Raw genomic sequence first — 21,096 nt, 5'->3', positions numbered from 1 at the left:
GCTAGGCGCGCGCCCGCGCGCGCGGGGGATGATGGAGGAAGGTTCGGTCCCTCCCCTGGCCCCTTTTTTTCGTGTTTTTTCCTTCCTAAAGAGGTCGGCGGCACCCGCAACCCCCCGAGGACGGCCGTGATTTATGGTCGGGCCTGCAGATCGAGTGCGCCCCCTTTCCACAGCTGGGACGCGGGGCGGGGTACACTCCGCCGCCGATCGCAACTTGACGCCGACCTCGGCCGCCGACCTCCTCCGGCGTCGCCTGTCGCCACCCTGAACGCGACCTCCACACGTCTTCCGTTACCGACTCAGTCAGGGCGGCGGCGAAAATTTAAGATGTCGTACGAGCACGCGTCACTTCGTCCGTAGATCAAAATTTGCGCTTGTTTATTTATTAATTGAAAATACTACTTCAACTACTGACATTTAATGTCACTATAGTCGACTTAATAGCCTTGTGAGATTCAGCAAGTGTTTACATAAAAATTCTCATTCGTTGTTCCGTCTCAGCTGCACATTTTGAATTAGATTGCAGTACTTTGACATGTGATTCTGAGTAGACAAGGAGGGTTGCCGACGCAATTACTTAGATCTGAAGATGGTCTAGAATTACTGAAACATGTAATCTAATCAAAAATGTGCGGCTGAAACGGCACAATAAATGAGAATTATGACATTTGTTTTATTAACAACTACTGGAACAATGTTTCGGTAAATTTTACTTTCATTTTAATACTGTAATCTCCCCCCTCCTTCCTAGTTGCCGCTATTGTTCACAATGAGCAGTCTTTTCTGAAGATTAGAGAGGAGCAAGATTACAATAAACTTTTTAGTTTAGTTAACTTTTCTTGTGCAGCTGGCTCTAGTTCTTCTTGTCTAGGGGTCTGATTATTGAAGCTGAAATACTCATTTTTAGGTCTTCATGGTTGAACTGGTCTAAATAACTTTGAAGATTGGTGTTGCAAAATTTTTGTTTTTGCATTAATTTATTTTGTCACATTTTAGTATATCACACAGTCTTTTGAATTTTCACGTTAACAAAGCCGAAATTACATTGTTCTCCCAAACTACAAAAATACATCCTATCACAACAGAAGCATGCTTACTATTCCCTCATACTGCGGTAATAACAGTATTCCAAAGGGCTTACAATTTTTCTTGACAAATGAATTTCTGTTTGTTTCGATTATTATTTCGTAAATGAATCCAGGAATAAACATAATAACAGTACTAGATTGCGTAATTAATAATAGAAATTTTAAGTGTGCCAAATAATTCGTAATTTCAAATGTCTCTAAATAATAATTTTAACTGTACATTTAGAGCGAGTACTTATCGATTGCAACATAGATAAAAAAGTAATTCTTTCTCATAAATTTTAGCTTGAAATTTAACATATTGTGTATAAAATTGTATGAAATTTTTCAGAAAAGCAGCTAAGATAATATTGAGCTGTCCAAAATTCGAGATATAATACTGGTATTGACAACTACTGTTGAGGAAAAGTAATGCTGGAGGAGGATGTCGCGTTACAATACCACTATGAATATCGATAGTCATACCATCTTCTTCAGGTGGATTATGGCATTTTTACCTGGTTCAATTTGTTTGTGACATGCACATGTGGTGACTATGTTCCAGACAGCGCTGTGGCAAAGACTTTATGTCTCTTCATGCATGAACGTCTGGCCAAATATGATTAGCAGACGCTGCCACAGCAAAATCAATAAGCTTGTCACTATGTGTTCTGAAGATGATGGTACGACTATGGAAACGAGTAATGGTGTTTAAAAGTAAAAACAACTTGTCTGAAGCAGCGTACCAATAATTTTTTTTGTGTGCGAACAGTTGCACCTCTTGCCAAGCAGTCCATCATGGAAGAGGTATTTATTTATTGCATTACACTTTCCACTATGAGTTTAAGTGACTTCATACAAGACGTCATCGTCAGATGGTGTAGTGTTCAGACTAGAGGAACGTTGCATCGATATCCCTTTATTTATTACGATACCGAAGGATGAATGAGAGGCTATGAGATACCATCTGTGATACATAAATTCGGAGTATAGCATCAGAATTAAGGAACTAGCTCAGATAAAGTATTTTATTGGCCAAAGCAAACATCATAATGGCCTTTCTTGATAACGTTTGTATGATAAGCTGCTGATAAGTGAAGCAACAGTAGGAGTTCGTCCGAACATTTCCAGTCATCCACATTTCTTTGTTAGCGAAAATACATACATAGAAACAAGTGAAATAATATTTATAAGGCAATACGTAAAGCCTGCTTAGGTTTTTCCATCTAGTTTTTTTCCTCAAAAGTAAGAAATAACGTCAAAGACAATGTGTTTTTCTCGTTGAATAGAGTTGACTTCTCATCTGTTAAAGAAATATTTTTAATGAAAACTGCTGTATCGTTTTATGTTCTCAAGTATGCAGTGTGTATGCTTTTTCTCTTTTCGATTATTGTATAACCTAAATTGTTTTTCGCACTCAGGTATGTGGCCTCTCTTGTGAAAGATAACTAAATGGAAGAAATATCCAAATTGTCTTGCAATATTTGCAGAATGAAGAAAACAAATTAAAATAACCAAAAAAAGATTAAAAAGACGCAAAAGAATAAAATCCACTGCTGTAAAATGAGTGATCGCACGAAGAAAGATTGACTTTCGAAATTAGCCGGCGGCGACACCGTCCTTCCCACCAAAGTGAACGTGGTTTCTCCCGAGAAATCCTGACGTTGACGTCCCGTTCTGTTGACAAACATTATAAGTGCCACGATTTAAAACGTTGGGCTGTTTTGAAGTTCCGTTCCGTCCCGTTACGTTTTGTAATGTCTGAACTGACCTTCACACATCCAATATTATGTGTATTTATATCAATTAACAATGTGTGGATTAAAAAGGGACTATCTCTCAGCGGAAGACAGTGCCTTATACTAGCCTTTATTAGTAAAAACATCCATGCTCTACTTGCTGATACAAATCCACCTGACGGTAAAGGTGCAATCCTCTGAAACATGGTGTGGAAAGTACACACATCAAAAAAAGTTTTGCATCACCTCGGTTCCCAGAGTTCCGGAACCTGTACAGAAAATTGGAATAGAGATCAACATAAACATCATTTCCGTCGTTTTTATTGCTCATGAAATCCACACATTGCAGGTCGTACCACCATACAGCGAGACCTTCAGAGTTGGTGGTCCAGATTGCTGTACACACCGGTACCTCTAATACCCAGTAGCACGTCCTCTTGCATTGATGCATGCCTGTATTCGTCGTGGCATATTATCCACAATTTAATCAAGGAACTGTTGGTCCAGATTGTCCCACTCCTAAAAGGCGATTAGGCCTAGATCCCTCAGAGTGGTTGGTAGGTCAAGTCGTCCATGAACAGCCCTTTTCACTCTATCCCAGCCACATTCGATAGGATTCACGTCTGGAGAACATGCTGGCCACTCTAGTCGAGCGATGTCGTTATCCTGAAGGAAGTCATTCACAAGATGTGCACGATGGGGTCCTGAAATGTCGTCCATGAAGACGAATGCCTCTCCAATATACTGCCGATGTGGTTGCACTATCGGTCATAGGATGGCATTCACGTATCGTACAGCCTTTACGGCGCCTTCCATGACCACCAGCGGCGTACGTCGGCCCCACATAATGCCACCCCAAAAAAGTGGGGAACCTCCACCTTATTGCACTCGCTGGATAGTGTGTCCAAGGCGTCCAGCCTGACCGGGTTGCCTGCAAACATGTCTCCGACGATTGTCTGGTTGAAGGCATATGCGACACTCATCGCCGCGCGGGATTAGCCGAGCGGTCTAGGGCGCTGCAATCATGGACTGTGTGACTGGTCCCGGCGGAGTTTCGAGTCCTCCCTCGGGCGTGGGTGTGTGTGTGTGTTTGTCCTTATGATAATTTAGGTTAAGTAGTGTGTAAGCTTAGGGACTGATGACCTTAGCAGTTAAATCCCATAAGATTTCACACACATTTGAACTTTTTTTTTTTTTTTTTTTTTTTTTTTTTGCGACACTCATCGGTGAAGGAAATGTGATGCTACTCCTGAGCGGTCCATTCGGAATGTTGTTTCGCCCATCTGTACCGCGCTGCATGGTTTCGTGGTTGCAAAGATAGACCTCGTCATTGATGTCGGGAGTGAAATTGCGCATCATGCAGCCTATTACGCATAGTTTGAGTCGTAAAACGACGTCCTATGACTGCACGAAAAGTATTATTCAACATGGTGGCTTTGCTGTCAGGGTTCCTCCGAGCCTAAACGCATAGGCAGCGGTCATCCACTGTAGTAGTAGCCCTTGGGCGGCCTGAGCGAGGCATGTCATCGACAGTTCCTGCCTGTCCGTATCTGCTCCATGTCCGAACAACATCGCTTTGGTTCACTCCGAGACGCCTGGACACTTCCCTTGTTGAGAGACCTACCCTGGCACAAAGTAACAATGCGGAAGCGATCGAACCGCGGTATTGACAGTCTAGGCATGGTTGAACTACAGACAACAAGAGCCGTGTACCTCCTTCCTGGTTGAATGACTAGAACTTATCGCTGTCGGACCCTCTCCGTCTAATAGGCGCTGCTCAAGCATGGTTGTTTACATCTTTGGGCGGCTTTAGTGACATCTCTGAACAGTCGAAGAGACTGTGTCTGCGATACAATATCCACAGTCAACGTCCATCTTCAGGAGTTCTGGGAACAGGGGTGACGCAAAACTTTTTTTTGAGGCGTGTCTAATATAATAAATATGCCTGCTTACAGTAAATGGTATTTTTAATTGATATCCATAACAGTAAGTTTCAAGTCTGAATAGAGAATCTGGAATGCGGTCGCACCTCGTCACAGTTCCTATCACCACATTCAAAGAAGGTGTGGCCTGCATGTACGTTTACAAGTATGTGGGCTGAGGTCTACTAAGCCACCATTAACGGAGTGAGAAGGAGAAATTGGCGTTGGATGAGTGGAGAAGTGAACTTGTGATTTTAGACAGTGAATAATGTGCACTCACTTAAGGATTCAATTAAAAAACAGTTTATTTTATCAGCAGTTTAATTTTATTTAGAATGGTATCTTACAGTAGCTGTATATCTTCATAAATCAATGAGTCACCTTAGCACTCCATATGTTACGCCTTTCCAGCAACTTCCTGTTCCGGAGTTCTACCTTTGGTTATCAGAGATGAGCGTTTGCTTGTAACTCATTCTGACAATGCACAGTCAAATGTCTTAACCGCCACTGGAGAAAGTGTGGGGCAGCACTTGTTCTTCCCTTTAATCTGACACACAGAAAATATCAGCTACTAGATCCAAACACTATAGTGCTTTTCCTTTTTTAATTGGAAGACAACTCATGATAAGTGTTGCTGGATACTTACCAGTAACTGAGTTGCGGTTCTTTTAATGTGTACAGATATTTCCCAGTTTATACTGCAGCATCAAAGTGTCACTATAGTGGCTTCAAAATGGTTCAAATGGCTCTGAGCACTATGGGACTCAACATCTTAGGTCATAAGTCCCCTAGAACTTAGAACTACTTAAACCTAACTAACCTAAGGACATCACACACACCCATGTCCGAGGCAGGATTCGAACCTGCGACCGTAGCAGTCCCGCGGTTCCGGACTGCAGCGCCAGAACCGCACGGCCACCGCGGCCGGCATAGTGGCTTCAAGACTCTGCTGTGGTGCTGCTCCTGAATACTGCTAACTGCCATCGCTTCCTGGTAATGATCGCCCTGGCCCTGCATACTAACCGCTTATTTACAAACTTTTCAGGGCTCTTAGATAAGTTTGTCCTCTAATGTTGGTTTCCTCTAACTCTCCAGAAGGTCTTCCTGGGGACTCAGAGTTTTCAGGACGTTCTAGAACGTTCGGGATGGTATGGCTGCTGCTGGGTACAATCACATTGGCCCTTCCCTGCTATTCCAAGAGTATTTTTCTCGCCATTAGTTACTGCGCTGCCACTTTCACAGTTGGCTGTCTATATGTCTTACTTCATATACACTTATGACCCGCTTCCTGGTGTCCACCTGACACCATGTGTCGTCTCGTGCGTTGTCTTAACTTTACTCTTAATGAAGTTTCTTTATTTTTGTAGTATCGAAGCCACTATTCATAAAATTTGACAGCCATGACAATGTTATTCACTCAGTAAACTGAGCAAGTAGTAAAGGAAACCAAGAATAACCAAAAACGGAGTTTAAGTGTGTTGGCTAAGGTTAAACATTTGTAGTGTAATTGGTTTACCCCTAGTGAAGGCGAATTGCAGAGCTAAACATTCCAGTTCTGTCTATGGCTGGAGATGACGTAGGATTGTACATACCAAGCCTCTTCACAGATGAAATAAAACTGTTCAAAATATTCAAATGTATATGAATTCCTAAGGGACCAAACTGCTTAGGTCATCGGTTCCTAGACTTACGCAATACATAAACTAACTTAAATTAACGTATGCTACGAACAACACACACACCCGTGCCCGAGGGCCGACTCGAATCTCCGCAGGAGGGGGCCGCGCAGTCCGTAACATGGCGCGTCTAACCGCGCGGCCACTCCGCGCGGCACGTAAAGCAAATTAGGAATCTCAGAGTCTGTTTCGGATTCAGATAGTGCGATTACTTTAGCACTGAGGCATTCAGTAGGCATTTCATGTTGCCTCACACAGTTATTTAACAACGTAGTTAACCAAATTTTGATCTGTCGCCCAAATATTTTATCTGTCCGTTTACTATCTCAGTCGTTTTCCTTATTGACGCTTTTAGATTTTTTCAGTGCTTTCTCCAACTACTTTTTTTCCATTTAAGCACCCTCCAAGTGTTCTGATTGTTCCAAAACTTCATGCTTTCAACTGTCTCACTTGAATTACTCACCTTTCCTCATTTACTGGTAGTGCCACTGAAAGGATCCTTTGCATTTGATGAAGCGTGTTATAGTTGGCTGTATCAGGATCCACGTTAGGCTTGCATGCCTTTCTATAACCACTTGGGATTTTGTGCAGTGCTGATTAAAGAACATCTTTAATGAAAATATCTGTAGTTGCATGGAAATGGGTTGAGTTTGTTATTACTGCTTCAAACATTCACGAAACTTAAGCCAGTAAGCTTTGTTGAAATTGAATCTCCTTTTGGAAGGGCCAGTCGAAGCTCTTAGTAGGCCGGCCGGTGTGGCCGTGCTGTTCTAAGCGCGTCAGTTTGGAACCGCGTGATCGCTACGGTCGCAGGTTCGAATCCTGCCTTGGGCATGGATGTGTGTGATGTCCTTAGGTTAGTTAGGTTTACGTAGTTCTAAGTTCTAGGGGACTGATGACCTCAGTAGTTAAGTCCCATAGTGCTCAGAGCCATTTGAACCATTTTTTTGAAGCTCTTAGTAACGGAAAGAATTAGCATATAATCGATATACAGTGTGTCGTGTGTTAAGGGTGAGGTCACCAACTAATTTGGCAAAAATTAAGCCAGCGTTTAAGCACATTTCCATTTTGCATTGCTATTAAAGGAAGTGAAGGTTTTGCTTTCTTTCGGCAAGATTTCAACGCATTGTCCCTTCTCATTAGTTTCACCAACGGCAAAGCACTTCTTCAACCCAACACATACCTACCGTGGTGAAATTATCCGACTGCTGTCGTTGTACGGCCGGCCTATAGGGTCAATCAGAAGTTTGCAATTCCGTGACGTGCATCTTCCAGCCACGTTTGTCAGCATAAATGTTTCCTCGCAATTGGAAACCATGATGTATCGCTGTTGATACAAGCCACTTGATAAGACCGCACTTGTCTCCAGCAACGTAGGGTAGTGTGCAGTACAAATCTTCCATCGTCCACATGCATTTTGCCAATGTAACTGTCATTTTTCAAATTTCGAAATAAATGAAACTTTATCTAATATGAATGGAAATCATTGGTGCTAGCTCTTGTTAATCTGGAACAGCTATAACATAAAAGCTTTCTGCGTATCGTACCGCATCATAATGTAAAAAAAAAAAAACTATACTGGAAAATCCAGTGTTTCGGACATGGTTACAATGACCTTCCTCTGAGTAGACCCAGAAGAAGGCCACTGTGACCCGTGGCCGAAACGTTGGTTTGTCCAGTGTAGTTTTTTGCATTATGGCCCAGTACGACACGCTGAAAAATTTTGTGTCATCTGACTCCTACGGCGAAGCCTACGCAAATATACTGGAGCAGTTTGGTCTAGATATTTACACATTCGCTTTAGGTGGGTTGGTAAATATGCCGGAGACATCGGCGTTGAGAAGACACTGTGAAAGATTATATTGTTAGTTTCCAAGCGTGCGATTAGATTGAAATTTCTCTTTTCTAGGCTTATTTATTTACATGGTCTTGTCTTTGACGAAGATAATCCGTTCTTATCCGGCGATTTTAGGTTCATTTAGTTGTCTTCGTCACATACATAGAACAACTTCACCCGTACTACATCTATTATAATTCCCCATCTTCGAGAATTCTGACCTACTACTACACCTGTCTCTTCCCATTCCACCTTCCTTTCATCTTTAAATGGTCTGTATAATTTCCCAGCGCACATTTAATAAACATCCTTTCCTATCGGGTACAACAATTACCGACAGTTACCTATTCTGTCAACGGTAGCTTTCCGCACTCATTCTATCCCAATTGAAGGGTCCATCCGCCCTCTTTACCTTTCATCCTACCAATTCATACATCTCAGTCATGGTCTGGCACCAGTAGGCCGCCCACTACAGGCGAAATGTAAATAACGACCAAATAAGAAGAAACGATAGTATTAAAGATTAACGGTATACTGTGGAACATGTCATGTGAAGAAAATACTCACACGTTTCGTAAATTTAAATTGCTACATTCTGAACATTTACGTGAGTGTATGTGTCTCCTTATTATTATATCACAATAACTGTAGAAATTAGATGTAGTTTTCAGAGATGAACAACTTTACTCTCCCTTTGAAAACAATTGTCCTGTCAGATACTTTACTTCCGAAGATGGACTGTTACAGAGTTTTGCATATATTTCTTCTTTCTGTGTCATCGTTTTATTCCACTGCAGATAGTATAGATCTCTTTCTCATTCTGTTATCGTTTTTGCGAAAATCTATATTATTTTCGAAGCAAAATGAGCTGCAGACAGCTAATTTTACCTGTGAATTTGTTTGTTTTGAGACTGTGGTTAATTTTCTCAAATGCCTAATGTCTATCAGGTATGTGAACACACAATTCCATTTGCTTGTCTTTGTGCAATGAGTATCTTTGCCCTTGTATGAAGTAAACAGACTAAAAATAAAAACGAATACAACAGAATATTCTTTGTTAGTGTTTTTCACTTTAAAATAATTACAATTATTTATTCATAAGCATCAGACGTTAATGCTAGTTAAAGAAATATAGAATGGCTTAAGTACCTTCAGGAACACTGTCATTGAAAACAGGGATCAAAACTGAAATGAAACATGTTTAAATAAAAACAGTCGGAGATTGCATGTAAATTATTAAAATTTAAAATGTATTTAACGGGTGAGAGGTCTCGATAGTGATACGATCATATTCAGACGTTTATCACACTGTGAAAAGAATAATACAAAGTTTTAGAGGACAAGATCTAAGTATAAACTAATTTAAGTAATGTAATGTTCGCTTCCGTGTCTACCCACGATGAAGGCTGAAGAGTGTGTGGCGAGAAGTAGCCCGCTATGCAGCGTCGATAAACACCGCTGGCTAACACGTGGCCGCCTGCAGTTAAGTAGCGGAGCCTGCGCCCGCTGTCGCCTACATAGAGTCATTTACAGCCGATGGTTACCGAGTATGGCATAATCTCCTAATAAGATCGCAATAAAATGTAATTATTATAGGTGTAATAGCAAAAAAATATTAACATGAGACTATATCTAAATTATGCAGCGACAGAAACTTTTTATACGACATAGAATCGAAAGGAAGAACTGACCTGTAACATACAGTGTTTCAACGTAGCCTGCCCTCTGCGGGAGGTTGCTATACACTATGTGATGATAAGTATCCGGACACATGGCTGAAAATGACTTACAAGTTCGTGGCGCCCTCCATCGATAAGGATGGAATTCAGTATGGTGTTGGCCCACCCTTAGCCTTGATGACAGCTTCCACTCTTGCAGGCATACGTTCAGTCAGGTGCTGGAAGGTTTCTTGCGTAATGGCAGCCCATTCATCACTGAGTGCTGCGCTTAAGAGAGGCATCGCTGTCGGTAGGTGAGGCCTGGCGCGAATTTGGCTTTCCAAAACACCCCAAAGGTGTTCTATAGGATTCAGGTCAGGACTCTGTGCAGGCCAGCCCATTACAGGGATGCTATTGTCGTGTAACCACTCAGCCACAGGCCGTGCATTATGAACGGGTTCTCGATCGTGTTGATAGATGCAATCGTCATCTTCAACAGTGGGAAGCAGGAAGGTGCTTAAAACATCAATGTAGGCCTGTGCTATGACAGTGCCACGCAAAACAACAAGGGGTGCAAGCCCCCTTCATGAAAAACACGACCACACCATAACACCACCGCCTCCGAATTTTACTTTGGCACTACACACACTGGCAGATGACATTCACCGGGCATTCGCCATACACACACCCTGCCATTGGATTGCCACATTGTGTACAATGATTCGTCACTGCGCAGAACGTTTTTCCATTGTTCAATCGTCCAATGTTTACGCTCCTTACACCAAGGATTTGGCATTTAGCGACGTGATGTGTGGCTTATGAGCAGCCGCTCGACCATGAAATCCAGGTTTCCTCACCTCCCGCCTAATTGTCATAGTACTTGCAACGGATGCTGATGCAGTCTGGAATTCCTTTGTGACAGTGTGGATATATGTCTTCCTATTACACATTACGACCCTCTTCAGTTGCCGGCGGTCTCTGTCAGTCAACAGACGAGGTCGGCCTGTACGCTTTTGCGCTGTACGTTTCCCTTCACGTTTCCACTTCACTCTCATATCGGAAACAGTGGACCTAGGGATGTTGAGGAGTGTGGAATTCTCGGTACAGACGTATGACACAAGTGACATCCAATCAGCTGACCACGTTCTAAGTCCGTGAGTTCCGCGGAGCGCCTCATTCTGCTCTCTCACGATGTCTAATGACTACTGAAGTCGCTGAGATGAAGTACCTGGCAGAAGTTGGCAGCACAATGCACCTAATATGAAAAACGTATGTTTTGGGGGTGTCTGGATACATAATGTAGCTACACGTATCCGAAATATGGTTAAGAGGACGCCAAGTGGTTACCTAGGAGATGAAACTTAAATAAATACAGTTATCGATCAGTGATATTATGGAATCAATGGTAGCGTGACGCAAGCTAAAATGAACAGGAAATAGGTTAGCATCAGATATGATCGTATGTGACTACTAATAACAACGTTATTAAGCTTAAGATATGCGTCAAAATACGTGATAGTCGCAAACTGCGAGTAAAATTGCCTATGTTAAAAATGTATTCTGTGGCATTATGATCAGAAGTGAGGATTACATATTCCTCTGGCAATGTAACAAAAGATGTGTAATGAAGCCTACGTGAATATGTGATATATTACAGTTATAAAAAGTGGCAATAATAGCTTACAATGTGCATCAGAATACGTGATATATCGTAAATTGACAGTAAAGGTGCGTAAGCTAAAATGTGATCTCTAGCGTTATAAGCAGAACGCAGGTTACATATTCATATGCCAATTTAATGAAGTGTGTATAATGAAGTATGCGTGACTAATAGACATTTTACAATTATAACAAATGGTAATAATAGAGATCACCAAAACGTCAACCGTTACTTAAGAAGCAAGAACTAAATCGATATATCGCTTCTTGTCTATTGACAGAGCATGTACAATAAAATATACATAGGAATTTGTGCAAATGTATAAAGCATGGTATCATGTAAACGCTAACTGCTTATCCAGGCAACAAGGCGCTAGCACTCACAACCCATCAGAAGTATTTGTACAAATGTACAGATCCCGGCATCAAAAAACTTCAACTCTACTGTGTTAATTGGTGACATGGGTATCTTCAGGAGTGCCCAGGGGAATTGTGATTTGATTGCTACTATTCTCTATATAAATAAATGAACTGGCGGACAGGGTGGACAGTAACCTGCGGCCGTCTGCTGATGATAGTGCGGTGTACGGAAAGGTGTGGAAGATAAGTGACTATAGGATGATACAAAATGACTTAGACAAAGTTCTAGTTGGGGTGATGAATGGCAGCTAGCTCAAAATGCAGAAAAATGTAAAATAATGTGGATGATTGGGAAAAACAAACCCTTAGCTCAAATGAGAATCCCTGGGGGGAAGGCGACGTTCTTTTCGAGGAACACTATGAGAAAATTCAGCGAATCGGTATTTGAAGCTGACTACCGAACAATACTGTTGCCACCAACGTATATGTCGCGTAAGGACCACGGAGATAAGAGAAATTAGGGGTCGTCTGAAGGCACCTATACAGTCGTTTTTTCCTTGCGCTACCTTCGGGTGGTTCAAATGGTTCAAACGGCTCTGAGCACTATGGGACTTAACATCTGAGGTCATCAGTCCCGTAGAACTTAGAACTACTTAAACATAACTAACCTAAGGACATCACACACATCCATGCCAGAGGCAGGATTCGAAAGTGCGACCGTTGCGGTCGCGCAGTTCCAGACTGAAGCGCCTAGAACCGCTCGGCCACAGCGGCCAGCCCTTCGGGTGGAACAGGAAGAGGAACCACTGCTAGTGATACAGAGTACCCTCCGCCACGCACCGTGCTTTGGCTTGCGGAGTAAGTATGCAGATGTAGGTGTAGAACCGGTTGTCAAGGCATTGAAGGTGTGGAAGATAAGTGATTATAGGATGATACAAAATGACTTAGACAAAATTTCAATTTTGGTCAAAGGAAACGAACACCAACCACAGAAAAACTGTATGGTCTGAAAGAAAAAGAATAATATTTGTTATCAATAACATAACTGTATAGGATACCTAATGAAAAAAGTAGTTTATTTTGAAGATATATTTTTGCATTCAATAAAATATGAAGTAATCTGTAGTACTAAAAGCATATAAATTAAAGTTTATAAAACGTAATAAAGAAAAAAAGGTTTACTATATCATAATAAAACCAAAATAAAATAAAACGGAAGGGCTGGAACGTTGTTAAAGAAGTTCCTCAAAAAACTGGAAGTAAAGCTTTTCTCTGAAGTCTAATTGCTTTTTGAGGAGAAATACAGGTTCCTTTTGTGATGTATTTAGAGGTCGAATTCTTATAACGTGTTAAGCCACATATCTTTGATAACTGTGTAATGAATTTTGAGATTGTTAACCAATGATCACTCAGAATGCCTATTTCGGCTAGTGTGTTGTCGGTAAACAGATTTATTTCTAGTTGTTCCGGAGATTTGTTCATGAAATTCCGGAGATATGTTAATGAAATCCGACTGAAAATTTCTGCCAGCGTGACCCACGTAATGAACATCACATGTGTAACAAGCTGTTTTAGAATCAACAGAGTTTAAGAATATGCTGTCCTGATTGAGAATATCGTGTTTTAATTTATGTTGTAAAAGGCTGTATGCGAAGAATAAAATAGCAAGCTCAGTGCTTTTAAAGATACTGTTATTCTGCCAGTAATGTTTCCCAGAGATACCATTTTTGTGTACTAATTATTTTTATTATTATTTGTAATCTGAGCTAAGCTTTGGTGAGAGTTTTCTAAATTATTGAAAAGGACATCAACATATCTAGTCATAGTTGTTAGCTACAACAATTTGTTTGAGAATGTTTATTTCTTTCTTGACAGCATCAGTTCTTAAGAGTAGGTTTGAAATTCTAGAGCGTGGTCTGGAAGAGTTTTTTTTTTTTGTTTTTTTTTTTTTTTGTTTTTGTCGAAATGAGTCATAAGAAGAGGCGTTGATTATCATATCTACAGCTATAGGTTTCTGTAAATGGAAAACTGCTGTTTACTACTGCAACTGGTTATAGTGATATCTAGAGATTTGATGCTTTTGTTGAACTCATGTTCATCCGAGGCCTTCACCTACGATGCATGTAAGGGAGCAGATTTTTCTTGTGAATCCTCATTCAACATGACTGTGTCGTCTAAGTATCTCTTACAGTAGGTGACTTTACTAGCTACACAGGGATTATATTTAAAAAATGTACCTCTAAATTACTCACAAAAATTTCCCGAGTTGTGCATGCAGGGGAATTCCCCATTTACAGGTCATGATTCTGACGAAAAATTTTTTTCGTTTAAGAACAGTTACTATCTTCATATGTATACAATTAAGGAGTTCAACGAATTCAGGAATTTCATGATTCTATGCTTCATAAAATTATCCTGTCTAACAGAAATAGTTTCGATAATAGGGATATTAGTGTAAAGACCGGTGGCACCTGATGATGAAAACCTTGCGTCAATAGGAATCTTAATTTCGTAAGTTTGTTTTGCCAGTTGGAATATATTTGTAATATTAAAGTTCTGCTTAAAGACAAAATAGGTTTTAAGAATAGTATTCATTCTTTTGGTTGAATTCTGAGACGGACTATTTCTGTTGCTTTCAATAGGAGAAATAGGGAAATTAATGATTTTAAGAGCAAGTTTTCCTTCAGGTATGCAGTGATAATGCATCATATTTCAAACATGCTCGAAACGCAAAGTGTTTATACTAAGCAACATTATCGCTAACGTTAGTTTATTCTTTGGTGTTTATAGTTACTCCACGTACTGATTCTCTCTGTATATTCGCAGTCTGCTTTTATGCATTTGCACACTGTGCTATTAAACGTTGCAATGAAGGAATTTACTCCAAAATGTTGCAAAATTTTTGTGATCCGACGTGATCCCCGGGAGTCGATCGGTGTTTTGTACCGCTCAGCTTCCAACGTCAAGCATGAATCAAAAGCATCAGCGGCGCCATGCACCATCCGTGCACTCAACAGCAGGCTCGTCCTGAAAGTTAAGCACGAACCAGCACTACCACGAGCGTGTCTTCCGTGTACTGAATCATAGTTTTCCAATGTTGGATCAGCCAACATCTGTTGACATTCTTCCGAGCACGGTGATTAACAGGATCGTGACCAAACCACCACCATTCTGGCAACAAAATCAAGTCTTGTGGTTATCACAGCTCCGGAGTCAGCTTGTGCTAGTGAACATCGCCGCTGATGAAACCAAGTACAGTTACGTCATCGCTACGTTAAACGAAGACATGGCCATGACTATAGAACAACAGGACATTTTAGCCTTTAAACCAAGCACCAACTGGCACTCGATCTTCAGAAATGCCCTGACCACTCTCCCGTCACAGCCCGAAGAGAAGCGTACCGAGGAATCTGGTGACCACACTCCCTCGCAGTTACTGCACTGGCTACTGACTGTAGCAATGAACGCAGTCAATGAGGGTGTTCTACGGAACATCAGGCTGTCGCCCCCACCACCAGATGCTCAGAAGATACTCGAAGTGAGCGCCTGCGAACTTGACACACTTGCACAAACTGCAGAAAGTATGAGAGAAATTTACCCGTTCACAGATGTAGCAGCCACTGGCTCAAAGTCGGACAATGTTATCCCATCATTACAGGCGCAAATAGTTGAACCCACTACGCAAGTCTCTGATCTGCAAACATAGCGTTCTAGTCGCCAGCCATGAAGCCCCCACTGCGAAGAAATGCAGCCGATCGCTCTCAGCCGCAAAGGTTTGCTGGCTGCACGGGAGCTCTGGTTCTGAAGCGTGGAAATGCAGTCCTCCCTGCGAGATGCGAAACGTTACCAGAGGTCAGTAATGACGGTGACTGTTTGACACCAAGTCTAGTATGAAACTACAATTCTTAGAGGACACAGGAGCCGATGTCACAGTGCATCAGTGTTACCGTCTGTCTCGCCGCAGTAGTGATGACTGGTATCTCTTTCACACCAGTGGTTCTACCATGTGGACATATGGTCGTGTAACACTGGCGCTAACGAAGGCAAGTTTGATTGGAAGTTCTTGTGGAATATGTGATGCACTCTATACTCGGAGCAGACTTTCTGTCGTTTTACGGACCTCCATCATTTTCGTCTCAACACCAACACTTATTTGGCGAGCCATACACACGTAAGCTGTGTGAACAACATTGCTGTTCGAATGATCGCAGCTGAAGCTCCATACGTAGAACTTCTCAAGCAGTTCCCGGAGATAACCTGACAGCTGCATACACTAACTCAAGTTAATGACACCAAGACAGCCAGTTCACCCTCGACGTCGTCACTTAACACCAGAAAGTTTGAAGGTAGCGAAACCAGTGTTCTCCCACGCTTACTAGGAATCTGCCACACATCAACCAGTAGCTGGGTCTCGACGCTACATTAGTTCCCAAAAAGAGCAATGGATGGCATCTGTGCAGTGATTAGTGGCAGCTCAAAGCTAGAACAATTCCTGGTCGCTATCTGGCACCGCGCACAGAAGAGTTTGCAGTCAGCATCCACGGGAAGCACGTATTTTACACGTTAGATTTGGTACGTGCATTTTACCATGTACTGTTTGCTCCAGAATACATGGGTAAAACCACAATCTGTACTCTGTTCGGTCATTTCGAATTTACTTAAATGCATTTTGGACTATGCAATGCTGCACAGACCTTCCAGTGTTTATGGATGAAACTACACGATATCTCGACTTCTGTTACACTGATATTGATGATGTCTTAGTGATGTCCAGTTCCGAAACTGAACACCTGGAACGTACTCATGATTCCGTCAGTGCACATGTTTGGGGTATCAGAAGCCTGCTTCCTAAGTTACACCATCAACGTCCAAGGAATACAGCCGGTACAGGAGAAGCTATAACAACCTTCACGCAGCTTTGACTGTCCGTGAGTTGCGACTTTACCTTGGAGTCACAAGTCTCTATCGCCGCTTCGTGCACAACCATGCACTCTTGACTGCCCCCACTGTGTGTACCTTTACATCGCTCACCAAAACCAAATGACAGACTGCCATGGACAAGCGAAGCTGAGACAGCCTTCAACAACGTGAAAACCGCTGACCTGCCAAGCACCCTAGCCTTAACGGTTTAGATGTCTGTGACTGCGATAAGTGCTGCGCATCAGGAACACGCAGACCAGCATTGGTAGCCCGTAGCATTTTTCAACCAGAAGCTATCTCCATCACAGCAGAGCTGGTCAATATACGATCACAAGTTGTATGTGGCATGCGATTCAATCAAGAAGTGCCGGAAGATGCTCGAAATCAACAATTTACGCTTGTCACTGGCCGAAAGCCATTGGCATATTCTTTCCTCCAGAAACCGAACAAAGCATCGACAGGTCAACTGCGCCACTTAGCCTATGTATGACAATTTGCGTCTCATACAGTCCACGTCGAGGAGAGCTAAATACACCAGCAGATTTTTGAGCTGATAAGAACTCGACTGGAAACTCAGGAGACTTTAAAGGTGATTCAAGAGCAGAACTAAGTTTGATATAACAAGTTTTAATGTACAAAGAGTTCTTCTTACGGGGCAGCCGCAGCTGTACAAGTCCAATTTGAAAAATGGCGAAACCGCAGAACAGTTGGCTTAATCCACAATCTTTTATTGTGTACACGACCGGTTTCGAAACACTTGAAGTTCCATCATCTGGTGTAAAAAAAAGGAAGGCCCATAACAACGGTTGTTATTGAATTCTTTTTATACCAGATGAAATTGGTCGGGTACACAATAAAAGGTCGTGCATTAGCAACTCTCCGGCAGTTTCTTCATTTTTCAAGACGTCTCAATCCACTAAACAATGATTCTGCTGGGGTTTTACTTAGTCGACCCACGATTGATACTAAGCAGAGAGAATTACGCAAGTAATACATTCAAGCGATCCACGACTGATACTGTATTAAGAATAGATCTGACTGCTACCTATCTTTGGTAGAGTTCTGAAATACGCAGGCAAGATCTAGACGGGCAATGCAGCTGTGGACTTACTTAGGCAGACGTCAGACGCTTCATAGCCTTCGGAAGTTAAGTTCTTCACACTCTGTGACTGACTCGTTTAAAAAAAAATAAAAAAATAAAAAGAAAAAAAAATAAAACCTGAACTAAACTACGCGCGAACAGGTCGTGAAGGCCCAACGGCACTGACCCGCCGCCGTGTCATCATCAGCCAGAAAAGGAGAAAAGGTCACTGGATGCGGGTATGGGGTGTTATGTGGTCAACACACTGCTCTCCTGCCCGTATGTCAGTTTACGAGAGGGGAACCGATACTTCTCAATCAAGCAGCCCCTCAGTTTGCCTCACAACGGCTGAGCGCACCACCCGCTTGCCAACAGCGCTCGGCAGACTGAATGGTCACCCATCCCACTACTAGCCCAGCCAAACAGGGCTGAACTTCGATGATATGGCGGGAACCGATGTTACCACTGCGACAAGGCCGTTTAATCACAACTCAGTATTGACTAATTCCAGAACTCCCAGCCCAGGTGATATATATATATATATATATATATATATATATATATATATATATATATATATATATATATATATATATACGCTGAAAAATCTCCTGCTATTGCGAAGTTATTTGCTTATGTTGTGCGCCTTCTATGACCAGAGTGGCAATTGGTGATAACATTAACTGATGTCCTGTACTTCTTGTACAGAAGTTACTATGGAACACACAGCAATCGGTCCGCATCCCATGGCTCTGGGTGACACCTCCGCTGGTTTTACCACAACTCTGATATCAACTGCAGTTGATTGAGAAGTAAACAGTAGTTTACTTGTAGAGAACATGTAGGGAACCTGAAAAAAGGCAGAGACATACAGAGCATGTTGCTGTTCGTTTCAAACGTCTCCAGAGCGTTAGAATAGCTTCTGGTCCATTGTTTATTAAGGCCGAAATATGGAAGATCTATTTAGCATTCTCTTTGTTCTTTTCAGCCTGATCCCAACGCGCTAGTGCTAGAGGTGGCTTACCTTTCCAGCTCATCTCACCCGTGACAGCATGGAGTTAAATGCTAGAGACAGATCGAGTGTGACAAAGGCACTTCGATTCATAAGGTCGGATATGGAAGTGATTGCACGGGCCGCACTAACTACCTATGCTTGCTCTCTCTTTATTGGAATTTTATATCTGGGGTGGAAAAGGCAGAGTCGCAGGGAACACTCCCTTAGGACACAAGCAGCGGCGTCTTTTTCATAATTGGGCCATGGGCTCACAATAGGGAAAAAGCGGATGGCCAAGCGCTGGGCCTCGGTGGCTCCTCGCCTATGGCATTGTGGTAGGACGCAGTTACGGCGATAAAAATGCGAACCCCTCACGGTTTCCACCAGACCAACATGTGGAAAGCAAAAGCTTTAGTAGGTGGCTTGAGGAAATTCACAGAAACGCTATCTCGGCTTGCAGCAGTATAGGCTCCGGATGTAGATAACATCTTTAGAAAGCTGACCAAGAAACACCACAGTCAGTGCCGTTATTGCAGAGTAGGGGACCCTGGCAGCCGATGTTAAAAGAGCAGAAACTGTTTTTTACTTTAGTTTTCCCACGGTGGTAAGATTGCGCTGACGGGAAGAATACGGCTTGCCATTGGTAGGTGGGCTGTGATATCTTCCCAGCGAACTTTTTAGGGATATTCAGATTCAGGAGTCGGAATTGAGCAGGCAAGCAAGTACTTTCGGTAAAAGGGAATCAAGCGGGTGAAAACGCAAGAAGTACTTGTATGCGTGACCCGGCGGCCGAGTAAGCAACTTTCAGAGTCGGAGGACCTCAGAGGAGTGGGCGCACGACCAGCAGTAACGGAGCGCTACCCCGAGTTACTACGGTTTGACGCCACGTAGCACACAGGTCACTGTGAGATTATTTCGCCGCAGCAGCATGCCAGGGATATATGGGTACACTAATTCGTTCGTTTGGATAAAAGCGGCGGTCTGCAGAACGGTCGCTCTGCCCCACTACGAGAGTTAACACCGCTGTCGGTTCAAAAATGGTCGAAATGGCTTTGAGCACTATGGGACTTAACTTCTGAGGTCATCAGTCCCCTAGTACTTAGAACTACTTAAACCTAACTAACCTAAGAACATCACACGCATTCATGCCCGAGGCAGGATTCGAACCTGCGACCGTAGCGGTCGGGCGGTTCCAGACTGTAGCGCCTAGAACCGCTCGGCCAATCCGGTCGGCGCTGTCGGTTCCTTGCCAAGCAATCACAGCATACCTACCATACTACTTCGCGATTCTGTGAGCACGATACGACTGCGTCATAACCTGACTCATGCATGTCCTTCTTCATCTCTGGACCTTGCCAGTCAATAGTGACGATTACTAATGTGAACTGCCATATGCGGTTTGAGATGAGACTGCGAATAATATATGTCCAATCCTTGCGAATTTCAGCGTTGTTTTTGAAACAAAATCTGCATCTTGTGCTCTATGATTTTGCTTTCATAGCTAGAAGATTCAGAGAGATCCCACCCGTGAAAGAGTGCTCTGGGTTGCTTATTGCAGATCACGTTGTCTAGAGTGCAACTGCACTAATTAGCACTGGATCCTGAGGAGAGATATGCATCTGGAATTAAATCGGTCAGGTTAGAGAGTACAAACATAATAAAAGGGTATGTCTCGCAAGTGGTAGAGCAGGAGGAATTCCTGAACAGTTTTCGCGTGTTTCTTCTTTAAGTTAGTGGCTGCAAGAGGGAACGCCTCTGTTATATATATTACAGCGATAGAGTAACGATCTGAGTGCCTTGTTACGGAGAGAAGTTGCTGGAATGCGAAACTAGCGAAGCTGCTAAGAGGAACGAGGCTTCGTACAATGGGCAGAGTGGCCGGCACTTTGTGGACGGCAGTGGTAACAGTGGCGAGGCGGCCTGGGGCGCCACAGGGCTGGTCGCGAAATACGGCGCAGGAGACCGGGACGGCGGCCACGCCCGCACGCGCGCCGCACGGCCAATTACTGCGGCGGGCGTCGCATCGGGGCGACCGATGGCTGGCCGCGAGCTCTGTCGCGGGGTGCCCGCCCCGTCGCCTGGCTCCCACGCCTCCTGTGACCGCAGGTTTGTTTCCCCTTTATTGTATTTCGATTCCCCCGAGTGGGGCGGGCTGGCAGCACCTTATTATGCTGCTCTGCAGC

The sequence above is a fragment of the Schistocerca piceifrons genome, chromosome 4, assembly GCF_021461385.2.
Source record: "Schistocerca piceifrons isolate TAMUIC-IGC-003096 chromosome 4, iqSchPice1.1, whole genome shotgun sequence".
Classification (NCBI taxonomy): Eukaryota; Metazoa; Arthropoda; class Insecta; order Orthoptera; family Acrididae; genus Schistocerca; species Schistocerca piceifrons.
Note: the sequence above shows the minus strand (reverse complement) of the source record.